The 22178-nt window shown below is 42.5% G+C and overlaps 1 protein-coding gene across 14 annotated transcripts in view; it reads right to left on the bottom strand.

Moving 5' to 3' along the window:
- Asb8 (ankyrin repeat and SOCS box containing 8) overlaps positions 1 to 22127 on the bottom strand; it is a 35918-nt gene extending 13791 nt beyond the window's left edge. For 4 of the 14 annotated variants that reach the window (XM_059247280.1, XM_059247282.1, XM_059247278.1 and 1 more), the window contains exons 1-2: positions 21985 to 22127; positions 371 to 462 (exon numbers count right to left, since the gene is read on the bottom strand). The gene's annotated coding sequence lies outside the window, so the exon portion shown is untranslated. Of the gene's footprint in view, positions 1 to 294; positions 463 to 21967 lie in introns of those variants that run through there. The other 10 variants (XM_059247281.1, XM_059247279.1, XM_059247289.1 and 7 more) reach the window with 5 other exon arrangements.
- Positions 22128 to 22178: the final 51 nt, after the last annotated feature.

Here is a 22178-nt window from a genome sequence, read left to right as displayed (position 1 = left end):
CATGCTACCAAAGGAGACAGGTAAGTAGCAGCCCAGCTGCAAACCCATTGATCTACAATGGTGGTCTGCCTGTGAGACACACTGGAGCAATAGTAGCACAAAATTTGTGGGAGTGACCGACCACTTCTAATTAGATTTAAGGCCCACTCCAGGGGATGGAACCTACGCCCCACACTGCCCAGATGGTCAAGAACCTGAGACTAGATACACCATGGACCTAGGGGAAAACCTAATGCGATTGTTCTGCTGAAGGAATATAACAATGAAATGACTCCTAAAGGGCTTCTGCCATACATAGACCAGTGTCTCTCTCAGCCGCTGTCAGAGGATCTTCCTCCTACGGTAGATGGGAACAAATGCAGAGACTCACAACTGGAGAATGTGCAGAGTGAGAGACCTTGGAACATTCAGTCCTAAGTGGGATGTCTCCATCAACTCCCTCCCCTCGGGGCTCAGGAAACTCTGAAAGAGAAGGCAGAAAGATTGTAAGAGCCAGGGGTGGGGGGGACACCAAGGAAACAAGGCCATCCAGACACAATATGACGGATGAGACTAGGAACTCAGAGACTAGCAGCATGCACAGACGGTACCCAGCTCTAAGCCAGATGGGGTCCTAGTGTGGAGAGGGGAAGTAGACACAAGTCCTCATCCCTAACTCAGAAGCTATCTCCAATTGATAACCGCTCACAGAGGATCAATCAGTTTTCTACAACGGAGTCTCATTGGGTATACAAATAACAGTTAAGGGCAGGCCCCATGCCCAGCAGCAGATGGCCAACACAAAAGGAACTCAATGGTAGTTTTGGAGGTAGTTTGTCACACAATGCTTTGTCTAGGCTTTTTTTTTTTAACCTTATGGATCTTTTGCTTATATATTATGGTGCTCAGTTTTGTTTTTATGAGTTTTCTCTGCGTGTGTGTGTGTGTGTGTGTGTGTGTGTGTGTGTGTGTGTGTGTGAATGTGTGTTAGCATCTGTATGTGTTTCTTATGCCTTTTCTTTGGCACTTTTTTCTGTTTGGTTTTTATCTTATTTAATTTATTTATCTATTGTTATTATTTATTATTATATATTTCAGTTCGTAGTCTAAGAGAGAGAAAGATTGTAGATTTGGGTGGGTGGGGAGGATCTGGGAAGAGTTGGGGGAGGGGAACCATAATCAGAATATATGGTATGAAAAAAAATCTATTTTCAAGAAAAAAATTAAACACGTGCTTACCATATAGCCACACACATCCACAAAAAAAAAAAAAAAAAAAGCAGCCCCGGGGAAGCCATGCAGTACAGTAAGCCCGTAAGCAGCACCCCTCCATAGCCTCTGCATCAGCTCCTGCCTCCAGGTTCCCACCTGCTTTGAGTTCCTGTCTTGGCCTCCCTCACTAGGCTGTGACTCAAGATACGTAAACCAAACAATCTTTTTTCTTTCTCAAGTTGTTTTCGGCTACAATGTTTCATCACAGCAGTAGTAGCCGTAACTAAGGCAGTAGGTGTACGTCAAACCTAAGGTAAAGTGAACTACCGAAAAGTAACCTCCCAAGGACAGGAACAGTAGAATGTCTCCTCTGATCCGAGAAAGAACTCCGCAGAAGCAGAGCAGCATTAGTGTGCCGCCAGAGGAGCTCCCAGGACGCCTCGGAGTAAACAAGGGCGTCTTTCAGAAGCAGCCTGAGACAGGCATCCTCGCAACATCAAATGCCCTCCCCCTGCTTTCCTTTTCGTTTTCCCCAGGGCTCAGGGAAATTAAGGAATCATTTAGGTTTTTAAGTGAAAATCACCATACATCTATATTTTCATGGTTTTTTCTGTCCTATAGAATCCCAATATTTTCCACTACCAGAAATAATTTCAAAACATTTAGATCTTCACAGAGAAAGAATGCTTGAGGGATTTTGAAAAAGAATAACAGTAAAACACAATTAACATTAATAATATCATTGAAATAATACCTACATGTTATATTTTTTCCAAAGACATAAGCGTTGAAGTTTAATTATCTGACAAACACTAAAATGAATGAATTCTTTCAGAAAAAAAAAAAATTATTGACTATGGAGGGAAACAACAGATATGAAATGCCCACTTGCCTGGCACCATTGAATGGTCTAGACCAGTAATTCTCAACCTTCCTAAAGCTGCTGCGACCCTTTAATACAGTTGCTCATGGTGTGGTGACCCCCAACCTTAAAGTTATTTTCGTTGCTACTTCGTAACTGTAATTGTGCTAATATTATGAACTGTAATGTAAATATCTGTGTTTTCTGATGATCTTAGGCAACCCCTATGAAGGGGTCATGGCCCACAGGTTGAGAACCTCTGGCGTGGGGTGTGTTAGTAAAGAAGCAAGCAGATTGTCTAGAACCTGTTCTAGGGGGCTGAGAAGTAAATTAGGTTCCATCTCAGAGTTTTCTGTGTGGCATGGTTCATGCCAATTCTGATAGGAATATGTCTCCCCCTGGAGGGCAAAGAGAGGATTTGTTCTTTCAAGACTGCTTCCCCAAAGTTCAGTGATTAGTACATTCCTTGACGCATTGACTACTTTGTTTTTTGATAGATTCATTCATTTATCCTTCCATCCATTCACCAGATACTTATTAAACACCATTATGATGGCCATTAACTATGAGAGATGCTGAAGATACCATCAAGAACAAGATAAACACGACCCCGACTCTAGCTAGGGAAATTACAGTTCCATGTGAGAAATAAATATTATGAAATCATTTGCATACCTAAAAAAATCACAATAGTGATATGCTCCATAAGATAAAGGTGCAGTGAACTAAATGCATATGTCTTTCCAAAATGCGTGGCCCCTAGGATAATGGTATTAGGGGATGAGACCTCTGGAAAGTGATTGCTCCTGAATGTGGCTAACATCCTCATAAAAGACCCCAGAGAGATCCTTTGTCCTTCTGTAAGATTAAAGGAAAAGAATGATGATGTATGAGAAAGTGGCTCATGAATCAGCATCTTGATCTTGAACTTCAAATGTCCATGACTGTGATGAATAAATTTGTTATTTATAAATGACCCAGCACATTAGATTTTGTTACACTGCATAGTAGAACAAGACAGAAAATTGAAGAGTAATAGGACTATTCAATGAAGGACATCGTTCAGGGTGGGAGGTCAAGAGAGTTTCCCAAGCGCAGATCTAGAAGATGGGTGGGGAAAACAGATTGAAGATGAGAAGGTTCAGGAGGGATGCTGAGGCAAATCAAGCACTGGAGAGCACTGAGACTTGGAGAGACAGAGAACACAGGAAGCTAGAAGAGAAAGACCAGAATGGAAGGTTGTTGACACAAGCTGAGGCTAAGAACCATGGAGTGACTCCAGAACGGGTGGAGCCTGGGGGACGTGTTGGGGCTTCTGAACTGTGTCTCCAGAAGGTGGGAGCCCTGTACTAGGCTTTTTCTTTTGGGCCACCAACCAGCTCCCAAATCATGACATGGAGACTTCTTATTAGTTTTGAATGCTCGGCCTAGCTTAGGCTCGTTTCTGGCAAGCTCTTTTAACCTAAATTAGCCTGTTTCCTCTTTATCTACCTTTTGCCTTGGGGCCTTTTACCTTTCTTCTGTCTGAATATCTTTCTTTTTATTTATTTATTTATTTTATTTTTTGGTTTTTCGAGACAGGGTTTCTCTGTGTAGCTTTGCGCCTTTCCTGGGACTCACTTGGTAGCCCAGGCTGGCCTCGAACTCACAGAGATCTGCCTGGCTCTGCCTCCCGAGTGCTGGGATTAAAGGCGTGCGCCACCACCGCCCAGCTCCTGTATATCTTTCTTTCACCGTTTTTCCTGTCTGTCTGGCTCTTGGCTGCCTGGCTACTCCCAGGCATGTTACTCTCTTTCTCCCCATTCCCTTTTCTTCTCCTTCTTCTTCTTTTCTTCTTCTTCTTCTTCTTCTTCTTCTTCTTCTTCTTCTTCTTCTTCTTCTTCTTCTTCTCCTTCTACTTCTACTTATTCTCTCTGTCTGCCAGCCCTGACTATCTTTTCTCTGCCTACCTATTGGCTGTTCTTTTTTGTTTGTTTGTTTGTTTTCGAGACAGGGTTTCTCTGTGTAGTTTTGGTGCCTGTCCTGGATCTCATTCTGTAGCCCAGGTTGGCCTCAAACTCACAGAGATCCGCCTGGCTCTGCCTCTCGAGTGCTGGGATTAAAGGCGTGCGCCACTGCTGCCCGGCTTGGCTGTTCTTTTTATTAGACCAATCAGGCAAGGTGAAACAGCAACACATCTCTTCACAATTAAACAAACGCAGCACAAACAAGTGTAACACACCCTTACATCATTAAATGCAGTATAAACACACCTTTACACAGTTAAAGTAATGTTTATTCCACAGCAGAAACAAATGTAACACATCTTTGCCCAGTTAAAATAATATTCCACGACAGAGCCCAGTACTAGGTTTTATGCAGGTAAATCATTGTGCCCGCATTTTTAAAGGGTCACTCTGGCTTCCCGGGAGAGAATCTTTACACAGGGGCAGGGTAAGGATCAAAGATTGAAAACAGCAGTCTAGGCAGCAATAATGGGCGTTGAAGGTGGCTGCCCAGAGATGTGGGAGAATTTGATATATTTCAATGTCGGAATTAGTAGGGGTTGGTGGTGATTACGAGCTTAAAGTGGATGATAGTGAAACACGGCTCCTTCCCCCGACCCCCAGGCCCCTGGGAGCTCATGTATGAATTAAGGAGCCACTTGTGGTGATACATTGTGTTCCCTAATAAACTTGCCTGAGGATCAGAGGACAGAGCCAGCCACTAGATTAGACACAGAGGTCAGGCAAAGGTGTGAGGAAACAGGAACTCTCTCTCTTTAGGCTGAGGATTTCGTAGAAGTAAGAACTAGTGGCTGGCTCTGTCCTCTGAGCCTCAGGCAAGTTTATTAGGGTACACAATATATCACCCCAGCCACTTACAAAATTATGTCAGGAAAAAGATGAGTTGAGACCATCTTGATAGGCTGGGACAATCCGTTTCAAGATAGACTTAGCAACTATTTATTGAGGCTCCCACTACATGTTGAGCGCAATGCTTGGCACTAGACACTAACTGTTGACAAGCAAAGGTGGTCTAGGGTTCTTACCAAGACACTTGCCTACGGAGGCTGTCCTGCCATTAATGTGTTATTTAATGAAGTGGACTTACATGAGAATGAACACTGTTCAGTGGACATCCAGGGAAGGACTTGGCACCGCCTGGGAGTTCAGTGGAGACTTTTAGAGGGGACGGTAAGTGAGCAGAGTTTTGAAAAATTACAAGAACCAATTAAGAAAAGTGGGAGATTTTTCTTCTTCCCCCCACCCACTCAGGAAAAAGCAACATCAAAATCATTTAAGAGCTAAAGAGAGTTTTGTCATTGTGTGTGTGTGTGTGTGTGTGTGTGTGTGTGTGTGTGTGTGTGTTCAAAACAGGGTCTCACTATGCATCTCTGACTGTCCTTGAATTCAATATGTAGACCAGGCTGGTATCTAACTCACAGAAATCTGCCTCCTCCGTGTCTCAATTGCTGGGACTAAAGGCGGGTGCCACCATGCCCAGCTGAGCTCTTTCACCTTAATGAAGGGCTGAAAAACACTGTACAGTATACATTATATATATTTATATATATACATTATATATACATTTTAATATATATATTTTTAAAAATCTTCAGCTGGGCGGTAGTGGCGAACGCCTTTAATCCCAGCACTCGGGAGGCAGAGGCAGGTGGATCTCTGTGAGTTCAAGGGCTACAGAGTGAGTTCTAGGAAAGGCACAAAGCTACACAGAGAAACCCTGTCTAGAAAAATAAAAATAAATAAATAAATAAAGTAAATCTTCTTCAAAGTAACCAAAGTGGAAAATGCAACTTGAAAACCTTTGTTCCCAAATCCATTCCAAAGCAAAGAAAAGGAAAACTTCAACATTTCCAATTAAATATAAATATTACAATACCACTAAAATACAAGGTGACACAAGGGAGAAAACCCACAGAGAAAGGAAAAAGCTGAATATTAGGAAATAAAGTCAAAGCACAAAATGTCATAATTGTTTCAGGAATATAAAGATAGGTCAATGTTAGGACATTTATTAATATAATTAAGTGATATATATAAAGAAAGCCTTGTTATTATCTCCACAGATGCTGAAAAAGCATTTGAAAATTTCAAAATGTGTTCCTACTAAAATAATCTTCAAAAGAAGAATAAAGGCATATGTTCATAACATCACAATCCTTCTTGTTTAGTGTATCTTACTGTGATCATGCAGAGATAACGGGAAGGCGTTCTCATTTCTAGAAGAAGACAAAGATGCCTATCATCGGGGTGACACTTCACATAATTCTGGAGGCACTTGTGGTGTACTTGTTTACTTTTTGGAGACAAGGTCTTGCTGTATACTTCCGGCTGGCCTGGAACACGCTGTGTAGTCCAGGCTGGCCTCAGGCTCCTGTCAGCCCACTTTCTTCTTCTGGCCTTACAGGGGTGCACCACCACACTTGCTTGCCAAGAAGAAATCTATTGGGCTTGTAAGAATGTGATTAGATGGTACATCTAGAAAAGGACGGGGGAGGGGGCAGTGAAAAAATGCTGCAAAGGACAAGATGGCGCAGCATAGAAGCAGCTCTGAAAGCATAAACGGGCATCAAAATACAGTTTTCCAAAGATGCTACAATTGCAAAATCCCTAGATATAATGTTAACAAGAAATGGGTAAACTCTATGAAGAAATGTTCTTAACATTCTCTGCAGATATAAAGGTGGACATAAAATAAAATGAAAAAAAAACCACACAATGTTAATAAAAAATAAATTCTAATTCCAATAAGATTTCTGTCAAGTGTATTTGATTTTCGTCTTGATTTTTAGTTATACAAATTGACTCTTTACGTTCACATAAAAAAATAAATAAATAAACAAGAATATCCAGGAAAACACCAGAAAAAAAGCAATGAAAAGGGGCCTGTCTTGCCAAAAAAAAAATGTTAAGTCATCATACAAAGCTGGTATACACAGATGTACTGGCAGAGCAAACAGAAAAGGTTTAGATATCAACCTAAAATATGTACAAATTTACTACTCAATAAAGGTATAAAACATTGAAAACTTTTAAAAGAAATTCTTTGGGGATGTTGGAGTACTGTCTGTGGTGGTGGTGGTGGGGTCCCTGCAAATATCAGTGCCATCAGAGTCAAGATCCTTGATTTGTGAGAGGCAAGAAGGAAATCCGGCTCAACACAACTCAGTAGCCGTGGTTGGTTCAAACTTCTAGCGTTTGACCCCCTACGGTTTACTGTAAGCAAATTTAAATACAGTACAACTTGGAGAAAAGTTTTGTGGGTACACTTGTGTCCCCTGTGCCCAAGGAGACATAATTCCACTGGAACTCTTCCCTGAGTCCGTGTCACTCCTTGCATGAAGATAGGTTCTAGAGACAGGCGGCATGTGTTATCTTAAGGGCCCGGGGGAGGATCTGGTCTTAGTCATACAGATAGTGCAGAGGTCACCTGGGATATCAGCCACCTTTGGTCCTGGTTGTGGGAGCTTGGGGGAGCCCCAGCCATACAGATAGCACAAAGGTCACCTAGACTATTAGCCGCCCCCCCCCCCCCCCCCCGCAGTCCTGGTTGTGGGGACTTGGGGGAGCCCCAGCCATACAGATAATGCAAATGTCACCTAGACTATTAGGTATCTCTGGTCCTGTGGGAGCATGGGGGAGCCCCTGGCCATATAGATAAAGCAAATGTCACCTAGACTATTAGCCACCAGGGTCCTGTTTGTGAGGGCTTGATATGGCCTCACCCTACAGATGGCACAGATCATCAGGCTATTAGCTACCTCCATTCCCGGCCTTCTGGGTGGAAAAACAGGTTATTCATCTTTTTCTTTGAAAAGACAACCCTGCGTGTTTCTGTTCCTGGTTTCTCTAGTACTATCTGTGAGCACATGGGCTTTTGTGCCCCCAACAATTATCTGGGGGTGGGGGAGAAGGTAAAGTAGAATCCATAGTTCTAACATACCCCAAGATAAAACCCACCTAGGTCAGTTAAATAGTGTAGCAAGAGTGAAAGACCTCTTACAGGGAAATGTGTGTGGATCTCTGTAATTGGTCCACAAGGGTAGTGGGCAAAGCATTTCCATGACTCTAAGTCCAAAACCAGTAGAGGGCTGCGAAATTCTAGGACATAATTTTAGATTTTGTATGACCTGAGTACTATTAGAAAGGACAAAGCGAAAATGGTCTTTTGAACATAGCATTTGTACCAGACACCACAGGGAAAGGTAATTTCTCTAATGCCCGAGGAGCTCCTAGAAACAGACACAAATATAGTTGAAAAATTAGCTAAGACACAAATAATTTTAAAAGTCATGTAATTGACCTTTAAGAGAGTCTAAAATTCATGCAATTTGATTTTAAACTATTAAAGCATAACTCATTCAAAACAGAAAGTGAAATTATATTGCTTTGACGTATCATTTCTTTTGATGTTGCCAAAATTGTGGGCATACATTGGCAGCTATGTTACTGGTAGAAGTAACAAGTGATGCAGCTTCCAAGCAGGGGCTTGTGGTACTGTTCACAGAATTACAAGCGAATGAATTTATCTCTTAACCCAGCAATCGCATATTCTGGGGATCTCTGCTAAAAGTCTGTACTGAAAATACATCTGTGCAAATTTGAAAAAATATACACTCAGGCAGTTCTTGTGGCATTTTTATTGGCAAAGGCTGTAAACACCTCAAATATCTGTTAACCAAGGAGGATCTGAGTAAGTAAATAAAGTCTAGAATATACTGGAATACTGTGAAACGACAGACATAATGAGGAGATTTGCTTACACCGCTAAGAGGATGATTGCCAGAATAGATTGTGTGAATCTGAGTGCTTGAGAGAGTATGGAAACTACTTTTGTTCGAAATGGAGCACTTGAAAGGCGATTCCAGAAACTAACACACATGTTGAATATTGGAGATGGGGGAGGGAGAGGTGCGGGCAAAGAATAAGGAATGGAAGGGAAATAACTTCTGAACAGACATCCCAGTGTATTTTTTACTCTACAATCATTCTGTATATTCAGGAAGTAAATTAAACCAAAAAGCTACAAAGAGTAATCAGAAACTAGGAATCAATGAGATAAATAAACCCAAATGTATATGAAATTGGTAACATAACCAAACATAACCAAACAAATGACTTTTGAACATAGCATCTTGCCTTTCTTTGTTGGAAGCACAAAGGTCCTTACCCTCACAGATAAGCCCTAAGGAGACCAGGATTGGAGAGATGTATAACCTGTATTTCCACTCAGAAGGCTGGGAATGGAATATCCTGGTCTGTCTGTAGGGCCAGGCCATACCAAGCTCCCACAACCAGAACTGGGGGTGGCTAATAGTCTAGGTGACCTTTGTGCTATCTGTATGGCCAGGGGCTCCCCCAAGCTCCCACAACCAGGACCAAAGGTGGCTGATATCCCAGGTGACCTCTGCACTATCTGTATGACTAAGACCAGATCCTCCCCCGGGCCCTTAAGACAACACATGCCGCCTGTCTCTAGAACCTATCTTCATGCAAGGAGTGACACGGACTCAGGGAAGAGTTCCAGTGGAATTATGTCTCCTTGGGCACAGGGGATTGTGTGACACCAGGAAACTTTCCCCCAAATTGTATCGTACTTAAATATGCTTACAATAAACTGCTTAGTTTGACTAGAAGTTTGAACCAACTTAGTTTGACTAGAAGTTTGAACCAACGCGGGCTCCTGAGTCGGGCTGAACCAGATTTCCTTCTTACCCTCACATCAGAGACACCCCACATTTCTTTAGTGGAAAGCATTCAAAGAACAAAATAAGCTACAAAATAAGCTGTATTCTGGTACTTTGTTGCTGGTACTAAAGACTGGGATTGTGAAACCTGTTTCGAATTTACAGAAGAAAGGAGGTAAGTTTGATGTGTGCTGTAATACAAATGTACAACCAAATAAATATAAAGGTCTAATGTTTAAACTGAGTCTTCCAGTTGCCAGAGCCCTGAAGATGTCATTTTAAAATGAATAAAAATGAAACATTTTCTAGGAAGAATTGAGAGTAAGTTGTGGATGACAGAAAACAAAATCAGAGAACCTAAAGTCAGAAAGATTAAAAAGGAAGGAACTAGAAAAAAAAGTGACTTTTTTATGTAATAAATAGTTTAATATACATGTAACTGAAGTTTCAGAAGAATTATGGGCTGAAAAATATTTAAAAAACAATAACTAAAAATGCCCCAAATTTGAAGCTCAGTTAAATGTAGATAGATTACAGAAAACTATATCAAAGCACATTACAACCAAACAAATAAAAAACCAAAGAGAAGAAAAAATGTAAGGGGCTGGAGAGATGGCTCAGAGGTTAAGAGCACTCCCTGCTCTTCCAGAGGTCCTGAGTTCAATTTTCAACAACCACATGGTGGCTCACAACCATCTGTAATGCCTTCCGGTGCCCTCTTCTGGTGTACAGGCATACATGCAGGCAGAACATGGTATACATAATAAATAAATAAATCTTTTTTAAAAAAGTTATTTAAAAAAGAAGAAGAGGAAATGTAGAAGCAGCCAGCTAAGAACACATTCCAGGGCCCAGAGCAGCACCGACCAGCTAGGGCTTATGGGTCAAATCCGAATAGTCTTCATTCTCTTAATGAGGCTTTATTGAGACACAGCCACATACATCTACTGATGTATTTGCTAAGCTATGACATAATGACCAAGGTGAGTAGTTGCCACAAAGACCACATGGCTTGCAAAGTGTAAAGTCTTGATATAGAAGAAAGAAAATAATACTGGCATATTTCCTGCAGAATCTATGCAAGGCAAAAGAAAAGGCCAGCCCAGAAGTTTGTTGTTTTTCTTTCCTAGCAAACAATAGCTATCTGTCTACCTACCTACCTCCTTCTTTTTCTTTTCTTCTTCTTCTTCTTCTTCTTCTTCTTCTTCTTCTTCTTCTTCTTCTTCTCCTTTCTTTTTTTTTCTGTTTTCAAGTCAGAGTTTCTCTTTGTAGCCCTGGCTGTTCCGAAACTGTCCGTAGACCAGGTTGGCCTTGAACACAGAGATCTGCCTGCCTCTGCCTCCTGAGTGCTGGGACTAAAGGTGTGCGACACTACTGCCCAGAACAAATGATAATCTTTCAAATGAAGGTGGGATATTTTAAGACAAAAAAGGAGACTTGCTGGAGTTCTTTTGGCAGGAGAGAAATTAAAGTGGGTAGAAATTTGAATCAATATAAAGGGATAAAGATGATATATTTAGATGAACTGTAAAATTATTTTTTTATTTTTTCTTGAAAAGATAATAACTAAAATAGAAATAAACTGAGCATGGTGGTACATAACTATAATCCCAGCACTCAAGAGGCAGAAGCAGGTAGATCTCTGAGAATTTGAGGCCAGCCTGGTCTATATAGTGAGTTCTAGGAATGCCAGGGCTACACAGTGAGACTTAGCATGGAAGAAACATAAAATAATAAGGCATTTGGGGTTTTATGACATGTAAATGAAATGTATATGACGGTAAAACCTCAAAGGTTTCAGGAGGCATTAAAAGCACACTGCCACAGGATTCTTACACCATGAGGAAGTGGACAAAATGAGCTGAAGGTAAAGTTGTAAACTGTGGAGCTGTACCGTCCCCTGTGCTGGCTACTCAACAGGCATGACTGTGGAGCTGTACCATCCACTGTGCTGGCTACTCAACAGGCATGACTGTGGAGCTGTACTGTCCACTGTGCTGGCTATTCAGTGGGCATGACTGTGTAGCCGTACCATCCACTGTGCTGGCTACTCAGTGGGCATGACTGTGGAGCTGTACCATCTACTGTGCTGGCTACTCAGTGGGCATGACTGTGGAGCTGTACCATCCACTGTGCTGGCTACTCAACAGGCATGACTGACTGTGGAGCTGTACCATCCACTGTGCTGGCTATTCAGTGGGCATGACTGACTGTGTAGCTGTACCGTCCACTGTGCTGGATTCTCAACAGGCATGACTGTGGAGCTGTACCGTCCACTGTGTGGCTACTCAACAGCCATGACTGTGTAGCTGTACCGTCCACTGTGTGGCTACTCAATGGGCATGACTGTGTAGCTGTACCATCTACTGTGTGGCTACTCAATGGGCATGACTGTGTAGCTGTACCATCTACTGTGCTGGATTCTCAATGGGCATGACTCCCTAGCTAAGGACTGGATACTTTTATTGAAAGCACATTTGCAAACTCACACCCATTTAACACTACAAGTTAAAGAGCAAACTGTGCCAGTGAGTCAAATGAATGGAACTAGACCAGAGTCACCCACTCCTGATCTTACTGAAGCTCGATTGCTCTATATGAGATCCTGATGGCTGGCTGTCAATCATCTGACTTGTGACTTTTCTATACTTGGGGCCCACACGTTGCTGCTTATTATTTAGAGCAATTTAGAGCAAGACTAATTCATGTCATGGAATAGTTGACTACACTGTGAAGATATGTCTCTGTTTTACCTCACCTGCCTAAGGCACCTTCTGATTAGTTTAACAAATAGCTGGATGTCCAATAGCTAGGTAGGAGAGGATAGGTAGAACTTCCAGGCAAGATAGGAATTCTGGGAAGAATCTGAGGTGGTGATTCTCCATTGAGACACCAAGGAAGTCAGATATACAGGATGGAGGAGGGGTAATGAGCCACATGGCAGAATGTAGATTAATATAAATGGGTTAATTTAAGTTATAAGAGCTATTTGGGAACAAGCCTAAACTGAGGCCCAGCTTTCATACTTAATAATTTAAGTCTCTGTGTCATTACTCAAGAGCTGGTAGTCCAAAGAAAAACCTGCTATGAATTCAAGGCAAAGAAAACCAAATATTCAGTTCCTTAACCATGGCAGTCACATTTCAGTCACCCACTAGCCACATCTGGCTAGTGGCCACCACAGTGGACAAATATAGATAGAAAAAGTTCCTCATCATAGGCAGTTATGTGGGAAAGGACCTCTCAAGAATAACCATGACAGAGCAAACAAGAAAGAAAAGAAGAGTTAATAAGCCAATGGTGGAAGTAGAAAGGAATCACTTAAAAATGCATTAATCTAAACATGGGGCTGAAAATAAGTAAGAGTCAATGAATAAAAGTCAGGTGGAATGAATGGAAAACAAGTAGCAAGATGACAAAGTCGAGTTTAATCTTACCAATAATTGAAATAAATGCCATGGTCTGTACAGTATAAGTAGAGGGCAGAGATGGTCAGGGTAGATTAAAAAAGAGGCAAATATAAACTACATGTAGGCAACTAGCTTTTTAAACATTTATTTATTTATTTATTTATTTATTTATTTATTTATTTATTTTGGAGACAGTGTCTCACTACTTAGCTCTAGATGGCCTGGAATTTACAGAGATCTGTCTGCCTCTGCTTTCTAAGTGCTGGGATTAACCACAAAACTCACTTTAAATATAAAAGAGCAGATATGACACATGGAAAAAGGAGAGAGATGTCCCATGAAAACAATAAATATTAGAAAGTCCTGAAATGGCTTTATTAATATCAGATCTTATTAATATAAGCCAGAGTTATGACTATTATCAGGATTGCTTTTCTTTTGCATCTGTAATTCTATTTTAAAAATTTAGCTTTTATTTGATTTTGTTTTATGTATTTAAGTGTTGCCTGCGTGTGTGTGTGTGTGTGTGTGTGTGTGTGTGTGTGTGTGTGTGCACCACATGTGTGACTGGTGTTCTCAGAGGTCAGAAGAGGCCATCAGATCCTCTGGAACTGGAGTTAAGGATGGCTGTGGACCACCATGTATGTAGGTGCTGGGAACTGAGTCCAGATCCTCTGGAAGAGCAACAGGTGCTCTTAACCACTGAGTCATCCATCCACCCCTTGTTTCTTACTGATCAAGAGATTGATTCAGCAAAACGATAATCTAATTCTACATTGTTAAGTACCTAGTGAAAGAATGTTGAAATATAAGGGGGGCAGAGAAGTAGACTAATCCACAAAACATTTTAAATCGAATAATTAATTATATTAAGTACAAATAACCTAATCTTGCCAAAAGACAAGGAATGTCAAAATGAATAAAGAGAAAAACAAGAGGAACCGTGACTATAAAAGTCGTCTATGGGGACATACTGAAAACTTGAGACAGGATGACAAGAAAGTACAACTGTATGAATATCAGTCAACATTTGACTTTAAAGCAAAAAGCATTACTAGTGAACAGAAAATCTGTCTAATCATAAAGACATTCAATTCACCAGAAAACATGACAATTCAAATGTTTTAATCATAGGGCTGGAGAGATGGCCCCGAATTCTTCTTTCAGAGGACCCAGGTTTGTTTCCCAGCACCCACATGTTGGCTCACAACCATCCTAACTCCAGAACCAGGGGACCTGATGCCTTCTTCTGACCTTTGAGCATACCAGATAAGCACATGGTGCATATACACGAAGGAAAAAAAATCATACATATAAGACTAAATAAATAAATACTTTTTAATTAAATTTTATTAAATTAAATTAAATATTAATCATATGTGCATCACTCCAGAACATGCAAGGCCAAGCTCACAAACTTAATGGGGTAAGATGATAACAACTCTTTCTTGTCATATAAGTAAAGAAAGTCATTCAGGACATAAGACATTTTATAAATAATGTACACATTTGTTAAAAACTTTCCCAAATGGGTTGTGGTGGTGCACACCTTTAATTTCAGCACTTGGGAGGCAGAGCCAAGTGGATCTCTGTGAGTTCGAGGCCAGCCTGGGCTATGGGAGTGAGATCCAGGACAGGCATCAAAACTACACAGAGAAACCCTGTCTCAAAAACAACAACAACTGGGTTGAGGATTTAGCTCCAGGGGGAAAAAAAAGGAAAACAACAACAACAACAAAAACTTTCCCAAATAGACATATATCCATGTAACATTTTTTTTTAACATTACATGTGCTTGAGTTATAAGCAGCAACTTGCTTTAATTCAGGTGTCAACAAATTTCAAAAGGCTGAAATTATATACGAAGTATTTTTAGCTGCAATGGAATTAAGCTCTTCATCAGCAACAAAAAGACACAGCAGAAAATTCTTACTCTTGAAAATTATGAAATTCTGACTTACTCAATATTTAATGTATACCCACTATGCTACAATTATTATTCTGAGAAACTGGAATTCCATAGAAAGCAAATCAATAACTAAAAGTCTGACAACACAAAGTGTTGGAGAGAATGTGGATGTACTGGCTAGTTTCATGGCAACTTGACCCAAGCTAGAGTCATCAGAGAGGAGGGAGCCTCAGTTGAGAAAATGCCTCCATGCGATCAGGTTGTAGGCAAGCCTGTAGGGCATTTTCTTAATTAGTGATTCTTGGGGGAAGGCCCAGCCCATTATGGATGATGCCATCCCTGGGCTGGTGGTCCTGGGTTCTATAAGAAAACAGGCTGAGCAAGCCATAGAGAAGAAGCCTTAAGCAGCACCCTCCATGACCTTTACATCAGCTCCTGCCTCCAGGTTCCTGCTCTGGTTTGAGTTCCTCTCCTGACTTCCTTTGATGATGAAAAGTGATACGGAAGCATAAGCCGAATAAACCCTTTCCTCCCAGCCTGCTTTGGCCACGGTGTTTCACTGCAGTAACAGCAACCCTGACTGAGGGAGTGGGCTGTGAGAACTTTTCTCCTGGTGGTTGACTGTAAGGTACTTGGCTACAGGAGAGCTGAAGTCTGTGATTCAGCAAATCCACCCACGCATAAAGTTTAGAGAAACCTGTGTTATAAACACCATGAGACATGTGCCAGGATATTCATAGCGGCACTGCCAGCGACAGCCTGACTTGAACAGCAGGAGGACTCCCTGACAGCATCCGAACGCGATAGCGGAAAATGGTAAAATGCAATATGGGGAAAAACTCACACTGAGGAATGCTGAGAGTGAGGGGGAGTAAAGTCTACCCACTCCCCAGGAAGAACACACCGATTGGTTATCCAATACCTAATGGTCAGCCCTGAAAAAGTACCTACGAGTAACATTATACAGACTGAGCTGGTCGTACTTATGTATTCAGGAACACACACACACACACACACACACACACACACACACACACACACACACGAGAGAGAGAGAGAGAGAGAGAGAGAGAGAGAGAGAGAGAGAGAGAGAGAACACTTAAGAGGCCATGAACTTGAAAAAGAGCAAGGAGGAGTATATGGGAGGATTTGGAGGGAAGAAAGAGCAGAGGGGAAAGATTTAATTATAATCTAAAAAATACCAAAAAAAAATTGAAAAATACAATATGGCACATTCACATAACAGAATACAACAGGACAATGAGACAGGAACCTGGGGCCCCATGACCCTGACGCTCTTTTACAAATATGCTGTGCAAAAGCAGCAAGATTTAGAAACTACCAGGATTCCATTCCTGTGAAACCAAAAAGAATAAAGGCAGAAAGCAGGGAGAAGTCAGGGCTGGTGGCGGTGGGAGGTCCTCAGAACTTGTTAGGAGTTGGCATTTCTAGAAGACCTTTTGTTATTAGCAAAAGGGGAGGAATGTAGGGGGTGGGTTGGAGGGGGGAAGGGGAGAGGAGGGCACAAAAGGGAAAGTGCCTGGCTGGAAATGTGAAGTGTGGTATTGTTTGTGGACCTCGGAAGGAGTGGTGTTGGGGAGCATTTGAGACCGCAGCCATCCCCCTGTTGTGGAGAGTGCATCATGGCTTCAGGACTCCCAGCCCTGGGTTTGTGGTTACCCAGGCTGGGCTGTGGTCGTATCTCAAAGCAGAGCACTCAGTCGTAAAACTGTCTCCAGGGTTCAAGGCCCTCTGGACCGGGGAGTCTTGCTCCTTCCTGTAGTAGAATATTTTAAGGGGTGTTACTTTTGTTTATGTTGCATTTGATTAACTCTGTGAAGCTGTGTTACTGTGCCTGTCTAAAACACTTAATGGTCTAATAAAGCACTGGCCAGTAGCAAGGCAGGAGAAGGTATGGGCGGGGCTGACAGGCAGAGATAATATATAGAGGGAGAATCTGGGAAGAGGGGAACTGAAGGAGCCAGGGAAGGAGGAGGACTCCAGGGGACAGCCACCCCAGCTACCCAGCAAGCCAAGGAGTAAGAGTAAGATTTTACAGAAGTAAGAGAAAAGGAAAAGCCCAGAAGCAAAAGATAGACGGGACAATTTAAGATAAGGAAAGCTGGCTAGAAACCAAGCCAAGCTAATTAATTAATTAATTAAGAATAAGCCTTCATGTGTGAATTTATTTGTGAGCTGGGTGGTGGTGGGCCCCCCAAAAAAGAGTAAAAAACAAACACCACCACTTTCCTTTCATTCCTCCATCACTCTTGGAAAGAGTTCTTTAAAATCTTGCTTAAAATCTGGGCAGTGGTGGAATACACCTTTAACCCCAGGGGGCGGGGTTGGGGGATGGGGTGGGGGAAGAGGTAGGTAGATCTCTGTGAGTTTAAGGACAGCCTGGTCTACAGAGTGAGTTCCAGGACAGCCAGGACTATGTAGAGAAAGCCTGTCTCCAAACAAACAAACAAACAAACAAACAAACAAACAGATTTTGCTTAGGCTCGCGTCTTGCCAGAGGATGACAGAATAAAGCTAGCCTACTTCAGAGTCCAAAATCCAATAAGAATTTTTTTCTCTCTTGCATCTCTATTATTTCCTCTCTTAGGCCTCAAATCGTAACTTTAGGTTTCAAAATGGCATCTCCATGCACAATGCCCACTTCTTGGAATCTTTCTCCACAATATTTTTCTATGAAAGAGGATATCCTCCAAAGACTAATAAAAGTCACACGTATGAAAGAGAGAGGCATTATGTCCCACAGACCTTGTTGAAACTTAAATATCAGAAATTTCAGTGTGAATTATGTGAAATTGTGGAGTTTTTTTGTCTACCACACAGTAAGTGTCATGGCTAATAGCCTGCTCTGCCGAGCAGGGCTGTTAATGCCTCTGGTAAGAGGGAATGGGTTTTAATAATACAAGCGACTGGATGTGGGGGTACAAATAATGGCGATGGATGGGCTGGATGGATCCTTGGGATGGCCCTTGGAGGACAACCTGGTCCCAGTTTAATTCACTTGATCCAGACAGTCACCAGCTAATTTCATTTGAAGTTTGCTTCTGTTTCCTGGAGACCTGGGTAAGGCTTGTGGAAAGCAAGAGGCCTTACTGAGACAGGCCACCTTGGGCTATTTCAAGACTAACCCCGGTCCCTAGGAAGTCTCTTTTCTGCTCTGTGTTTGGTTCTTAATTAGATTCAGTTTTGCAGCCCTGAGAAGCCTGAGCTTTTTATATCCTCTGTTATATATTGTGGCGCATTCTTGTGTGGTTTGATTTTAGAACAGATAGGAAAAGACATGAGCACAGGACATAAAGGCTTCTGCCTTATCCCAGTCAAAAGTCCACCCCTGGGCTGCTGGTAGGATGGCTCTCACGTGCAAAGGCTCTTGCTGCCAAGCCTGATGACCTGAGGTTAAAGGAAAGAACCAACTCCTGCAAACTGTCTTTTTGACCTCCAACAGGTGCAGTTGAACTTGTGTACAATCCCCAAATAAAATTAATCCCAGCACTCAGGAGACAGAGGCGGGCGGATCTCTGTGATGTACAGAGTGAGTTCCAGGACAGGCTCCAAAGCTACACAGAGAAACCCTGTCTCAAAAAAAAAAAACAAAAAACAAACAAACAAAAAAAAAAAGGCTTCAATTCTTGCCTCTTGAAACTGAGCAGATAGTTTCTGAGGAAGCCATGAACAAAGGGCAATCAATCACCAATACCTCTGACAGTAAGGATGAGGAGAATTGCATGTACTAAGCCTGGGCAAACTCCTCTCTCCACCCCACAGGTACCTCAAGGCAATAACCAAATAAGGACAAAGCCTGGGACTTGTCCAGACATGCCCAAGAATGGAAAAGCTATAGCCTTAGCCCATCCCGCTGGCCCTAACCAAAGAAATGTGCTAGTAGAATTGGCACTTGGATAAGCCAATCATAGATAAAATGTTCTAACTGGCCCTGAAATTCCCCTTAGCTATGCTTAAAGGGAGCTTCCACGTCCCTCTCAGGGTCATTGCCATTTTGTATGTACAGGTGAAGGACTCCACACGCAGCATGCTGGCATAATAAACACTCTTGTTGATTGCATCATGAGTGGTGGTCTTTTATGGGACTTCTCATGGACCCTAACAATAAATAAATAAGTAAATAAGGTATTTCACTGTTAGGCCTGGTAGTGTTGGGGGAGGGGAATGGCTTGACCACACAGCTGCCATGACAGGCTTAGGGGCCCAGACACTGCTGCTGTGGGATATCTTTCTATACACTGTGAATATGTGTTGCTCCCATTGGCTAATAAATAAAGCTGCATTGGCCTATGGCAGGGCAGGGTGGAGCCAGGTGGGGAAATCCAAGAGAGATAGTGAGAGGAGAAAGGCAGGGTGAGGAAGACACCAGCCGACCTTCTAAGGAGCAACATGTAATGGGATAAAGGTAAAGCCATGAGGCCGGGCGGTGGTGGTGCACGCCTTTAATCCCAGCACTCAGGAGGCAGAGCCAGGCAGATCTCTGTGAGTTCGAGGCCAGCCTGGTCTCCAAAGCGAGTTCCAGGAAAGGCGCAAAGCTACACAGAGAAACCCTGTCTCGAAAAACCAAAAAAAAAAAAAAAAAAAAAAAAAGGCAAGCCATGGAACACGTGGTGATACATAGATTAATAGAAATGGGTTGAGTTAAGTTATAAGAGCTAGCTAGCAAGAAGCCTGAGCCATAGGCCATACAGTTTGTAATTAATATTAAGCCTCTGAGTGATTATTTTATAAGCAGCTGTGGGCCTATCCAGGAAAAGCCATAAACTGATACCATCAGGGGATCCACCCAGGGTTGGACCAGCATCGAGGGGAAGAACCTGACATCCCAAACATTCTAACCGTTAGATTAGATTAGATAAAATAGTCAGATGTCCCTGAGCCTAGCACACACCTATTTCCCTCTTTAACCAAGATACCCCTAGACAACTGTCAGCCAATTAGGGTTCTGAACCATGGAAATCCCCTCACCCCAACTTCTGCTATGATAAAAACCCTACCCTGCCTGGGCTTGGGGCTCTCTGCTCTCACCACTGCATTGGACAGACAGAGGGACCAAGCCTGAGCTTTAATAAAGGCTCTTTGCTTTTACATGCAGTATTCAATCTCCATGGTGGTCTTTTGGGAATCCCTGAGATCTGAGCATAACAGTAGCACTCATTTGCAATCCCAGCACCCAGGAGTCTGAGGCAAGAAGATAAAAAGTTCAAGGCTATCCTAAGCTACACAGTGAGCCCTGTTTAAAAAAAAAAAAAAAAAAGGTGTGCATCAGAACACAAAGATGCCCTCAGAATATGACAAATGAGAAGGGAAGCTTCTCATACCATGTCACACAGGCACAGGTATAATTCCTTCCTGATTGGACTGAAACTGTGAGAAGTAATTTGTCAAGAAAAGTTGCCCCTCATGAACTAGAAATTATCCTTCTGTGTGATGATCCTTAGGAAATATGCCCCAGAAAATTTCCCCTCAGTGATACTGGTCTATTAACCACAGCCAACCAGTATGATTGTCCTAGTAAAGCAAAGGTCTCACTTCCACAGATTGCTAACCCAAAATATCATACAAACATCTCCAATAATCTTTGCTTCCCTCTAAAACTTCACAAACCAGGCCTCCACCATCTGCAATTCTCTTGACAGTGTCTTCCAAGTTCCTACAGACCAGTTCACTAAGAATTAAGCACTCAATAACTTTTCCAGACCAAAGTTCCAAATGTTTCTACAATCCTTTCCAAAAAGCGTGGTCAGGTCTATCACAGCAATATCCCAGTCCTGGTAACAAGTTCTTTCCTAGTTTGCTTCCCTATGGCTGTGATAAAATATTGATCAAAGCCCAATCTGGGGAGGAGAAGGTTTATTTGGCTTATAGGTTACAGCCCATTGTTGCAGGAAGCCCAGGCAGAAACTCAAGACAAGAACACAGAGGCAGGAACTGAAGCAGGGACTGTGGAGGGATGCTGCTTACTGCCTCGCTTCCATGTTCACATTCAGCCTCCTTTTTTATACAACCCAGAGTCACGTGGCAAGGGTGTCACCACCCACAGTGGGCTGGGCCTTCCACAATCAATTAGCAACCCAAGAAAGTGTCCCAGAGATGTGTTCATAGCCCAGACTACAGGCAGCCATTCCTCAGCTGAGGTTCCCTCCTTCCAGGTGTCCTTAATTTGTGTCAAGTTGAAAAAAAAAGGGGGGAGTACAGGGGTCATACTAAGATGAGCCCTAGGCAACACAACTTCATAAGTCACACTTGGGGAGTATTGTCTGGGGATTTTAGACTAATGTGTACCCATGGAACTTTGAGTTGACCTTGATTTAGTGACCTGAGTCCAGAGGCATCCTTATCAGATTTATTGTGCAAAAGCAGACCAGCTATATAACACGGAGATGAATAACCAGCACCAGAGAGGAAAACGCCATGGTCTACTCAGCACTGCACTTTTTGTAAGAATGTGATGAGTAGGACTGGGGACACATAACGGAGACTACCTCTCCAGTGTGAGGCTAATGAGTAGCCGGATGACAGAACACAGCAGCTGGAGTTATACCCAAAGACCAAGGCGGGGAGGGGGGGGGGAGGCAGAAGGCTGTTCAGGCTTTTCTCTTTCCTCTATGAGCAGTTCTCTAAATAGTTTAGTAGTATGGTTGGGTTACTCATCCACAAGGCCTGACATCCCATTGATTCAGCCTTATAACCCAACCAACTAATGAAGGCTATGGTTCATTCCCCGTATACGGCACCCTTCATTTTCTGAGACTGGACCTATCTAGTCTCTGCCTATCTTGTAATTTTCATGCAGAATTTATGAAGTGATCTGTTTTTGAATCAAACACAACCAATATTTCCTTCCTACAGTTTTAAGTCCCACTCCCCAGGTTCCCACCTACCCTCTTAAATGTCTGACCTGGAACTGTCCTGGATCAGCCACACCCCTGGGCCTCTGCACCTGCTTCCCATGATCTTTGGTGCTTTTCCAGTAACTTCCCCCTCCCTCTTGGCCCAGGCCCCTTGTGCTCTCTGTGTACTGCATGGTCAGAGCAACATGATATTCTGATGCTGAAAGCCCTGACATACACAGTACCCTCAACAATAGCGGCA

Source organism: Peromyscus eremicus, chromosome 20 (genome assembly GCF_949786415.1).
Source record: "Peromyscus eremicus chromosome 20, PerEre_H2_v1, whole genome shotgun sequence".
Classification (NCBI taxonomy): Eukaryota; Metazoa; Chordata; class Mammalia; order Rodentia; family Cricetidae; genus Peromyscus; species Peromyscus eremicus.
Note: the sequence above shows the minus strand (reverse complement) of the source record. Positions and strands in the feature narration are given on the sequence as shown.